Genomic DNA, 12,413 nt, shown 5'->3' on the forward strand with positions numbered 1-12,413 from the left:
AGACCAAGATAGGTAATCTGGGAGACCTCAAGAAAGGGATGGTTACAATAATGGGGGGATTTTCTATGTAGCCACATTAATTCTGATTTTGAGATGTTTATCTTAAATCCGGAGATTTCCCCAAATTCTTGAATAATCGCTTGAAAAATAGGTAAAGTAACCTTAAGATTGGAGAGGAATAATAAAAGATCATCCGCATATAGAAGCAGCACTAGCTTTTCATCTGCCATTAAGATCCCATCCAATTCTTGTCTTAATCGGATGGCGAGAGGTTCTACACTCAGGTTAAACAGGAAAGGGGAAAGAGGGCATCCTTGTCTGGTCCCTCTAAATAGATCGAAGCGTTGGGTAGATGCGTTATTTATGATGACCGCCGAAGAAGGGGTACTATAGATTAGCCGAATATAATTAATAAAGTATCCAGGGAATCCGAACCGATCTAAAGCAGAAAACAGATTATCCCAGCCAACGCAGTCAAACGCTTTCTCCGCGTCGACCGTTAGAATAGCCTTATCTTCAGCCTCAAGTGCGCTGAAGGACTTATACTTATTCCAAAACGATTCAATCAGGATTAATAGTTTCCTCGTGTTTCTCACGGGGTTCCGGACCGACATAAAGCCAGATTGATTCTCATGAATTAAATCACCCATGTATGGTTTCAGTCGAGAAGCTATTATGGCTGCAAGTAGCTTATAATCAATGTTAAGGACAGAGATCGGTCTATAGGAGCTAGGTAATTCGGGATGGATGCATTTCAGTTTCAGTTCATTAAAAACATAATTTATGCTTACCTGATAAATTTATTTCTCTTGTAGTGTATCCAGTCCACGGATCATCCATTACTTGTGGGATATTCTCCTTCCCAACAGGAAGTTGCAAGAGGATCACCCACAGCAGAGCTGTTATATAGCTCCTCCCCTCACTGCAATATCCAGTCATTCGACTGAAACAAGCCGAGAAAGGAGAAACCATAGGGTGCAGTGGTGACTGTAGTTTAATTAAAATTTAGACCTGCCTGAAAAGGACAGGGCGGGCCGTGGACTGGATACACTACAAGAGAAATAAATTTATCAGGTAAGCATAAATTATGTTTTCTCTTGTTAAGTGTATCCAGTCCACGGAACATCCATTAATTGTGGGATACCAATACCAAAGCTAAAGTACACGGATGATGGGAGGGACTAGGCAGGAACGTAAACGGAAGGAACCACTGCCTGTAGAACCTTTCTCCCAAAAACAGCCTCCGAAGAAGCAAAAGTATCAAATTTGTAAAATTTGGAAAAAGTATGAAGGGAAAACCAAGTTGCAGCCTTGCAAATCTGTTCAACAGAGGCCTCATTTTTAAAGGCCCAGGTGGAAGCCACAGCTCTAGTAGAATGAGCTGTGATCCTTTCAGGAGGCTGCTGTCCAGCAGTCTCATAGGCTAAACGGATTATACTCCGAAGCCAAAAAGAAAGAGAGGTTGCCGAGGCCTTCTGACCTCTCCTCTGTCCAGAGTAAACAACAAACAGGTTAGATGTTTGGCGAAAATCTTTAGTAGCCTGTAAGTAAAACTTCAAGGCACGGACTACGTCTAGATTATGCAAAAGACGTTCCTTCTTTGAAGAAGGATTAGGACGTAATGATGGAACAACAATCTCTTGATTGATATTCTTGTTAGAAACCACCTTAGGTAAAAACCCAGGTTTTGTACGCAGAACAACTTTATCTGAATGAAAGATCAGATAAGGAGAATCACAATGTAAGGCAGATAACTCCGAGACTCTTCGAGCCGAGGAAATAGCCATCAGAAAAAGAACTTTCCATGAAAGAAGTTTGATATCAATAGAATGAAGGGGTTCAAACGGAACCCCTTGAAGAACTTTAAGAACCAAGTTTAAGCTCCATGGAGGAGCAACAGCTTTAAACACAGGCTTAATTCTAACTAAAGCCTGACAAAATGCCTGAACGTCTGGAACTTCTGCCAGACGCTTGTGTAAAAGAATAGACACAGCAGAAATCTGTCCCTTTAAAGAACTAGCTGATAATCCTTTTTCCAAACCCTCTTGGAGGAAGGACAATATCCTAGGAATCCTAACCCTACTCCATGAGTAATTCTTGGATTCACACCAATGAAGATATTTACGCCATATCTTGTGGTAAATATTCCTGGTGACAGGCTTTCGTGCCTGTATTAAGGTATCAATTATTGACTCAGAGAAGCCACGCTTTGATAGGATCAAGCGTTCAATCTCCATGCAGTCAGTCTCAGAGAAAGTAGATTCGGATGATTGAAAGGACCTTGTATTAGAAGGTCTTGTCTCAGAGGCAGAGTCCATGGTGGAAAGGATGACATGTCCACTAGGTCTGCATACCAGGTCCTGCGTGGCCACGCAGGTGCTATCAATATCACCGATGCTCTTTTCTGTTTGATTTTGGCAAATCAGACGAGGGAGCAGAGGAAACGGTGGAAACACATAAGCCAGGTGGAAGAACCAAGGCGCTGCTAGAGCATCTATCAGTGCCGCTTCTGGGTCCCTGGATTTGGATCCGTAACAAGGAAGCTTGGCGTTCTGGCGAGACGCCATGAGATCCAATTCTGGTTTGCCCCAACGGAGAACCAATTGAGCAAACACCTCCGGATGGAGCTCCCATTCCCCCGGATGAAAAGTCTGACGACTTAGAAAATCCGCCTCCCAGTTCTCTACACCTGGGATATGGATCGCTGACAGGTGGCAAGAGTGAGTCTCTGCCCAGCGAATTATCTTGGAGACTTCTGACATCGCTAGGGAACTCCTGGTTCCCCCTTGATGGTTGATGTAAGCCACAGTCGTGATGTTGTCCGACTGAAATCTGATGAACCTCAGTGTTGCTAGCTGAGGCCAAGCCAGAAGAGCATTGAATATTGCGCTTAACTCCAGAATATTTATTGGGAGGAGTTTCTCCTCCTGAGTCCATGAACCCTGAGCCTTCAGGGAGTTCCAGACTGCACCCCAACCTAGAAGGCTGGCATCTGTTGTTACAATTGTCCAATCTGGTCTGCGAAAGGTCATACCCTTGGACAGATGGGCCCGAGATAACCACCAGAGAAGAGAATCTCTGGTTTCCTGATCCAGATTAAGTAGAGGGGACAAATCTGTGTAATCCCCATTCCACTGACTGAGCATGCATAATTGCAGCGGTCTGAGATGCAGGCGAGAGAATGGCACTATGTCCATCGCCGCTACCATTAAGCCGATTACTTCCATGCACTGAGCCACCGTGGGGCGCGGAATGGAGTGAAGAACACGGCAAGCATTTAGAAGTTTAGATAACCTGGACTCCGTCAGGTAAATTTTCATTTCTACAGAATCTATTAGAGTCCCTAGGAAGGAAACCCTCATGAGAGGAGATAGAGAACTCTTTTCTTCGTTCACTTTCCACCCATGCAACCTCAGGAATGCCAGAACTATCTCTGTATGAGATTTGGCAATTTGAAAGCTTGACGCCTGTATCAGGATACCGTCCAGGTAAGGAGCCACCGCTATGCCTCGCGGTCTTAGGACCGCCAGAAGTGAGCCCAGAACCTTTGTAAAAATTCTTGGGGCTTTAGCCAACCCGAATGGAAGAGCTACAAATTGGTAATGCCTGTCTAGAAAGGCAAACCTCAGGAACTGATGATGATTCTTGTGAATCGGAATGTGAAGGTAGGCATCCTTTAAGTCCACTGTGGTCATGTACTGACCCTCTTGGATCATGGGTAAAATGGTTCGAATAGTTTCCATCTTGAATGACGGAACTCTGAGGAATTTGTTTAGGATCTTTAAATCCAAAATTGGTCTGAAGGTTCCCTCTTTTTTGGGAACCACAAACAGATTTGAATAAAACCCCTGTCCTTGTTCCGTCCGCGGAACTGGATGGATCACTCCCATTACAAGGAGATCTTGTACGCAGCTTAGGAATGCCTCTTTCTTTATCTGGTTTGCAGATAATCTTGAAAGGTGAAATCTCCCTTCTGGAGGAGAAGCTTTGAAGTCCAGAAGATATCCCTGAGATATGATCTCCAACGCCCAAGGATCCTGAACATCTCTTGCCGACGCCTGGGCGAAGAGAGAGAGTCTGCCCCCTACTAGATCCGTTGTCAGATAGGGGGCCGCTCCTTCATGCTGTCATAGAGGCAGCAGCAGGCTTTCTGGCCTGCTTGCCCTTGTTCCAGGACTGGTTAGGTTTCCAGGCCTGCTTGGATTGAGCAAAAGTTCCCTCTTGTTTTGAAGCAGAGGAAGTTGATGCTGCACCTGCCTTGAAATTTCGAAAGGCACGAAAATTAGACTGTTTGGCCTTTGATTTGGCCCTGTCCTGAGGAAGGGTATGACGCTTACCTCCAGTAATGTCAGCAATAATTTCTTTCAAACCAGGCCAGAATAAGGTCTGCCCCTTGAAAGGAATGTTGAGTAATTTAGACTTTGAAGTCACATCAGCTGACCAGGATTTGAGCCATAGCGCCCTACGCGCCTGGATGGCGAATCCGGAATTCTTAGCCGTTAGTTTAGTCAAATGAACAATGGCATCAGAAACAAATGAGTTAGCTAGCTTAAGAGTTCTAAGCTTGTCAACAATTTCAGTCAATGGAGCTGTATGGATGGCCTCTTCCAGGGCCTCAAACCAGAATGCCGCCGCAGCAGTGACAGGCGCAATGCATGCAAGGGGCTGTAAAATAAAACCTTGTTGAATAAACATTTTCTTAAGGTAACCCTCTAATTTTTTATCCATTGGATCTGAAAAAGCACAACTGTCCTCAACCGGGATAGTGGTACGCTTTGCTAAAGTAGAAACTGCTCCCTCCACCTTAGGGATAGTCTGCCATAAGTCCCGTGTAGTGGCATCTATTGGAAACACTTTTCTAAATATAGGAGGTGGGGAAAAGGGCACACCGGGCCTATCCCACTCCTTACTAATAATTTCTGTAAGCCTTTTAGGTATTGGAAAAACATCAGTACTCACCGGCACTGCATAGTATTTATCCAGCCTACACAATTTCTCTGGCACTGCAATTGTGTCACAGTCATTCAGAGCAGCTAATACCTCCCCAAGCAATACACGGAGGTTCTCAAGCTTAAATTTAAAATTAGAAATCTCTGAATCAGGTCTCCCCGATTCAGAGACGTCACCCACAGACTGAAGCTCTCCGTCCTTAGGTTCTGCATATTGTGACGCAGTATCAGACATGGCTCTTACAGCATCTACGCGCTCTGTATCTCGTCTAACCCCAGAGCTATCGCGCTTGCCTCTCAATTCAGGCAATCTGGATAATACCTCTGACAGGGTATTATTCATGATTGCAGCCATGTCCTGCAAAGTAATCGCTATGGGCGTCCCTGATGTACTTGGCGCCATATTAGCGTGCGTCCCTTGAGCGGGAGGGGAAGGGTCCGACACGTGGGGAGAGTTAGTCGGCATAACTTCCCCCTCGACAGACCCCTCTGGTGACAATTCTTTTATAGATAAAGACTGATCTTTACTGTTTAAGGTGAAATCAATACATTTAGTACACATTCTCCTATGGGGCTCCACCATGGCTTTTAAACATAATGAACAAGTATCCTCTGTTTCAGACATGTTTGTACAGACTAGCAATGAGACTAGCAAGCTTGGAAAACACTTTAAAGCAAGTTAACAAGCAATATAAAAAAAACGTTACTGTGCCTTTAAGAGAAACAAATTTTGACAAAATTTTAAATAACAGTGAAAAAAGGCAGTTACACTAACAAAATGTTTACAGTGTATGTAACAAGTCAGCAGAGCATTGCACCCACTTGCAAATGGATGATTAACCCCTTAATAACAAAAACAGAATAATAAATGACAAAAACGTTTTTTAAACACAGTCACAACAACTGCCACAGTCTACTGTGATTGTTACCCTCCTCAAACACGACTTTGAAGCCTTCAGAGATGTCCTGTATTATGCAGAGGGAAGCTGAATGTCTGTCAGTATTTTTAGCTGCACAGAAAAGCACTAAAATAGGCCCTTCCCACTCATATTGCAACAGTGGAAAGCCTGTTACTAGGCAAAAATCAAGCCAGCCATGTGGAAAAAAACTAGGCCCCAATAAGTTTTGTCACCAAACATATATAAAAACGATTAACATGCCAGCAAATGTTTTATATTACACTTTTATAAGAGTATGTATGTCTGTTAATAAGCCTGATACCAGTCGCTATCACTGCATTTAAGGCTTAACTTACATTAATCCGGTATCAGCAGCATTTTTCTAGCAAGTTCCATCCCTAGAAATATGTTTACTGCACATACCTTATTGCAGGAGAACCTGCACGCCATTCCCTCTCTGAAGTTACCTCACTCCTCAGAATATGTGAGAACAGCCATGGATCTTAGTTACTTCTGCTAAGATCATAGAAATCACAGGCAGATTCTTCTTCTAAAGCTGCCTTTGATAAAACAGTACACTCCGGTACCATTTAAAAATAACAAACTTTTGATTGAAGTTAAAAACTAACTATAATACACCACACTCCTCTTACTACATCCATCTTTGTTGAGAGTTGCAAGAGAATGACTGGATATGGCAGTGTGGGGAGGAGCTATATAGCAGCTCTGCTGTGGGTGATCCTCTTGCAACTTCCTGTTAGGAAGGAGAATATCCCACAAGTAATGGATGATCCGTGGATTGGATACACTTAACAAGAGAAATAAAGGGTTACACTCATATATACAAACTATCTAAAAAAAATATTCATAGAAATGGTAATAAAAAAATAAAAAAAGTTATAAGGGTTAATTGTATATGACAGCATTTAAATGGAAAGGGCTATATATATATATATATATATATATATATATATATATATATATACATATACATATACACACACATATATATATATATATACATACACACACACATAACACACACACACAAGTAATCTATGTGTATGTATTTATATTTACGTGTATATATGTGTGTGTGTGTATTTGTATGTATGTATATATATATATACATATATATATATATATATATATATATATACACACACACATACACACACATCATATGCATACATATATAGTAGATCTCTGATGAAGCGCATCTGAGCATGCGCGAAACGCGTCAGATCCTTTGCACCTGCCATGTACACTGAATAGTGCTCCACCTGTGATAGCTTGAATAAACCTCATTTGGTTATTGATTTTATAAGTCCTTGTTCTTTCCTGGTATATATAAATGTATATGTATATATATGTATGTGTTGTGTTGATAATGTTTGTAATGCTTCTCTGCGGACCTGTCACCCAGGTTGCTCTGGGGTTAACTGACTGGGTTGCTGGGAACTTTGCAGCTGTCAGTGTTCAGGGCTGTGGAGTTTACTGTGGCTTAGGATGTGTACCCAGTCCAGTCTGTGAGTGCGGTCCATTCCTGTGTTTTGTATTTACATATTATTATTATTATTATTATTATTATTATTATCTGTTATTTGTAGAGCGCCAACAGATTCCGCAGCGCTATTAACAAAGGCGGAGTACAAAAAAAAACAGTTATAGGGATCAAATGGGTAGAGGGCCCTGCCAAAAGTTGCACTGTTGTAGTCAGCTCTTGAGAAGGTGATCAACAAACAGCTGGACTCGTAGCGACTTGTAAGGAAGATGAGTCTGGCAGAGGCATTCATTAAGGATTGTAAAGGAGCTAGGCGGTAGGTGGGGAGACCAGAGAGGACAGAGTTGCAGTAATCGAGGCGGGAGAGGATGAGAGAGTGGATTAAAATCTTAGTTGTGTCTTGTGTAAGGAAGTGTCTAATTTTAGAGATGTTTTTAAGGTGGAAGCGGCAGGCTTTAGCCAAAGACTGAATGTGAGGAGTGAAAGAAAGATCTGAGTCAAATGTGACCCAGAGACATCGGGCATGCGGGGTAGGGGTAATGATGGAGTTGTCGACAGTTATAGAGAGATTGGGGGTGGAGAGTTTTGAAGAAGGGGGGAAAATAAGGAGCTCAGTTTTGGAGAGATTTAGCTTGAGGAAGTGAGAGGACATCCAGTTGGAGATGTGAGAAAGACAGTTAGTGACACGGGTTAGCAAGGAAGGAAAAAGGTCTGGTGCAGAGAAGTAGATGTGGGTGTCGTCGGCATACAAATGATATGGTAAACCATGGGACTTTATTAGGGAACCTAGTGATGACGTGTAGATTGAGAAGAGAAAGGGACCGAGGACAGAGCCTTGCGGTACTCCGACAGAAAGTGGTGACGGGGCAGAGGAGGCTACACTAAAGCTACGGTTTGACAGGTAGGAAGAGAGCCACGAGAGGGCTGTGTCACATATGCCGAAGGATTGGAGGGTTTGGAGCAAGAGAGGGTGGTCAACAGTGTCAAAGGCTGCGGACAGATCAAGGAGAATAAGCAGAGAGAAGTGGCCTTTTGATTTTGCTGTAAGTAGGTCGTTGGTAACCTTAACAATTGCTGTTTCTGTGGAGTGATGGGGACGAAATCCAGATTGCAATGGGTCAAGGAGGGAGTTTATTGTAAGGAAATAGGAAAGGCGTGCATAAGCTAGTTTTTCAAGAAGCTTTGATGCAAGAGGGAGGAGGGAAATAGGGCGGTAGTTGGATGGGGAGGTAGGATCAAGGGAAGGTTTTTTTGAGGATAGGTGTGACCAGTGCATGTTTCAGCGATGAGGGAAATATACCGGTGCTGAAGGAGAGGTTGAAAGTGTGTGTGAGTATAGGGGTAAGGGTGGCAGAGAGGGAGGGGAGTAGCTGTGAAGGGATAGAGTCAAGGGGACAGGTAGTGAGGTGAGAGCGCAGTATAAGTGCCGAAACTTCTTCCTCAGTAACAGGGGAGAATGAGCTACGTTTCAGGTTATGTGGGTTGTGGTTGATTGAGAGCATTTGAGGGGGTGAGGGAATGGAATTATGTTGAGAGCTGATTTCATTTCTGATGGAGTTGATTTTGTTATTGAAGTGGTTGGCAAAGTCTTGAGCTGACAGAGAAGTTGTATTAGGAGGTGGGGGAGGGCGGAGAAGAGTATTGAAAGTGGAGAACAAACGTTTTGGGTTTGAAGAAAGATTAGAGATAAGAGTAGAGAAGTAGTGTTGCTTATGGAAATTGAGGGCAGAGAAGTAGGAGTTCAAGATACATTTGTAGTGTTGAAAATCAGCTGAACTCCTAGATTTTCTCCAGTGCCGCTCAGCAGTACAGGAACATCTGCGTAGGTATCGTGTCAGAGGAGTATGCCAGGACTGAGGATGAGTGTTTGATTTCCGAGCTATGGTAAGAGGGGCGAGATTGTCAAGGACGGATGTAAGGGTGGAATTATAGTGGCAGATAGATTGGTCAGGGCATGAAAAGGAGGAGAAGAATGAGAGGAGAGGTTTGATGGAATTAGAAAGCTGTTGTTGATCTAATGACGTAATGCTTCTGTGAAGTTTGGTGTGAGGAGCAGAAGGAGGGAGAGTTGTAGGGAGGGATGATATGTTGCAAGTAAGGAGATGGTGGTCAGAAAGAGGAAAGGGGGAGTTTGTGAAGTTTGAGAGGGTGCATCGATAGCTAAAGATCAGGTCAAGGGAGTGACCATCTTTGTGAGTGGGAGAATCAGTCCATTGTGATAAACCAAATGAGGAAGTGAGTTGCAGAAGTTGTTTTGCAGAGGAGGCAGTGGGATTGTCAAGAGGGATGTTGAAGTCACCAAGAATGAGGGAAGGGGTGTCTGAGGAAAGGAAATAAGGTAGCCATGCAGCCAAGTGATCTAGAAATTGAGTTGAGGAGCCAGGAGGACGATATATGACTGTGACACGTATAGAAAGAGGAGAGAATAAGCAAATCATGTAGGTTTCGAATGAAGAAAATGTGAGGGAAGAGATGGGATGTATTTGTTGAAAGGTGCAACGAGAGGAAAGTAAAATACCTACACCACCTCCTTGTCTATTACCAGACCTAGGAGTGTGGCTGAAGTGGAGACCCCCATGTGACAGAGCAGCAGTGGATGCTGTGTCTAGGGGAGAGAGCCAGGTTTCTGTTAGGGCCAGAAGGTTGAGGGAGCGGGAGATGAAGAGGTCATGTATAGAAGCGAGTTTGTTGCAAACAGAGCGAGAGTTCCAAAGTGCACAAGTGAAAGGGGAAGTGGCTTTTGATGCAAGAGGAATGTGAGTAAGGTTGTCAGAGTTTTGTTTTTTGAGTCTGTGGGATGGTACACATGGATGTGCACGGATAGGCAGTTGTTGGGGACCGGGATTAGGGGAGATGTCGCCAGCAGTTAGTAGAAGCAAGAGGGAGAGTGACATAAGATGAGATACAGATTTGCAGTAGTGAGACTGCTTTTGAGACAAGGTGCAGGGTGGAGAGAGAGTGTTTAGGAATAGGTAAAGTTCATGAGTACAAAAGTAATGTGAGTTTAAGAGAGATGGGCTAATAAACAGTGCAGGTGGAGAGGGAGAAGGAGTAATTGAGTAATGTAGTTTGTTATAGAGACAAAAGGCAGCAAAAAGGAATAAGAAGATATTAGGCATTTTTACAAAAGAGAGAACCAATTAAACACATAAGACACAGTATTACATAGGGGAGGTTACAAAAGCCTGCGTCACGCTGGGAGGTTCCCAGTTGGTTTGTTTGGAAGTATGCATTGTGTGGGTGCTGGTTTAGGGTCCCAGGAAGGGGGGACCTTGTTGTGGTCCTGGGCTTGATCATTTGGCGCCAAATGTAACTGACTTCCCCCAGTTTTGCTTTTAAACATTGCTGTAAATCTGCTGGCGAGTGCCGGGTTTTCTGTGTGCTGTGTTGATAATGTTTGCAATGCTTCCCTGCGGACCTGTCACCCAGGTTTCTCTGGGGTTAACTGCGTGGGTTGCTGGGAACTTTGCAGCTGTCTGTCAGTCTTCAGGGCTGTGGAGTTTGCTGTGGCTTAGGATGTGTACCCAGTCCAGTCTGTGAGTGTGGTCCATTCCTGTGTTTTATATATGTATGTGTGTGTGTGTGTGTGTGTGTGTGTGTGTGTGTGTGTGTGTGTGTGTGTGTGTGTGTGTAGGAAGAACATAGGAATGTAAAATATTTATTACACACTTAGCGGATTAGCGTTGTAGGCACGAGTAATAGGTGTTTTCTCTCCAATGAAGCCTATTGGGAGAAGATAGCGTGGTCTCGATTTCTGAAGTCCTACAGTCTGGTTTCTCTTGCATGCTAACTTTTTGTTTTCAACTTGTAATGCACGCCCTATCCCGTGCGCTACACATTTACTTTCAGCGGTATTTGCGTTTAAGAGTGAGCGCTAAATACTGCTCTACTTTTAATCGGGGCCTATATGTTGTAGGATTATATTTTTGGCAGGCAATGTTTGGTAAATTAGATAGTTATATATGTTGCACATAGATTAAAATTACAGTAAATAGCTATTCCTGGTATATCATTCATATAATAATATGCTGTTAATGAAGTCCCAAGACCTCAATTAATTTTACCATATTGTGTTATTTATAGCTGCTGTATATTTTAGTTACTATTTTTTTCTTCCAGAGATGCCAACATGGGCATCTACTGGGACACTGCATGGTATAAAATATGCCTTAATATCCCTATAGTTACCGGTTTATACTCTTATCCTGTTGCCAGCGGCTGCGGCTATGGGACAGGAGGCACTTTAACTCCTCATAAAGGCGCATCACAGCTATAATACTATTGGTCTAAACTACTTATGCATAAATGGTTAGTCTGGCAGACAGTGTAATGCCATCAAAATAAGGTATACCTGCACCTTCCTTAAATAAATGACAAAACAACAAATACTTATATTACCAAAAGATTTATAAATGAAATCATAATAAATACATTTATAATAAATACCTATACAAATACAAACAAGACACAGAAACACACATAAAGAAGACAACACATGGGCCCCTCATACAGCTCAAACAGAGACTAAGCCGGCTATAAAAATATATCTATTATTGATTACTATACTGTAAAGTGCCAAGTTCTAACAAACAGTTCTACCAAACGGCTACAGATGTACATCCATAAATGGAAACTTAGTAGTAGATTTAATAGACAATTCACAAGTAGCAGTTAGTAGCAGTACACGTTAGTAACAGTTGATAACATGCAGAGCAGCATACGTAGCAGATAGCAAGAAAATCATGTAGAAGTTAGCCAGTCATGTAGTGTCAAAGCAATAATGCTGAAACAGACAAAGCATGCAAAGTCACTGTAGGAGTTTGTGTTAAATTCCGCTATAACCCTGTGTGGTGTATCCATATGAATGGTTTAAGTGTACGGGAGAGGGTTAAACTTCAATGTAAACATCCATAAGCAAAAAGATCCATATCATATCCAGGAGCCTTACTTGGTGCAATAAACTATGTTAAATCAAATCCATAGGAAAATCTGTTGTTAATAATGGTTTTCAGATATGCTTGCAGAGCCCTCTTACCAGCAGAAAATACATTTCTCACCCTT

General features: G+C 42.7%; 1 protein-coding gene across 4 annotated transcripts in view; it reads right to left on the bottom strand.

Moving 5' to 3' along the window:
* VPS13A (vacuolar protein sorting 13 homolog A) overlaps nucleotides 1-12,413 on the bottom strand; it is a 767,672-nt gene that overhangs the window by 664,418 nt on the left and 90,841 nt on the right. The gene's annotated exons all lie outside the window — the stretch shown is intronic.

The sequence above is a fragment of the Bombina bombina genome, chromosome 2 (assembly GCF_027579735.1).
Source record: "Bombina bombina isolate aBomBom1 chromosome 2, aBomBom1.pri, whole genome shotgun sequence".
NCBI classification, from domain to species: Eukaryota; Metazoa; Chordata; class Amphibia; order Anura; family Bombinatoridae; genus Bombina; species Bombina bombina.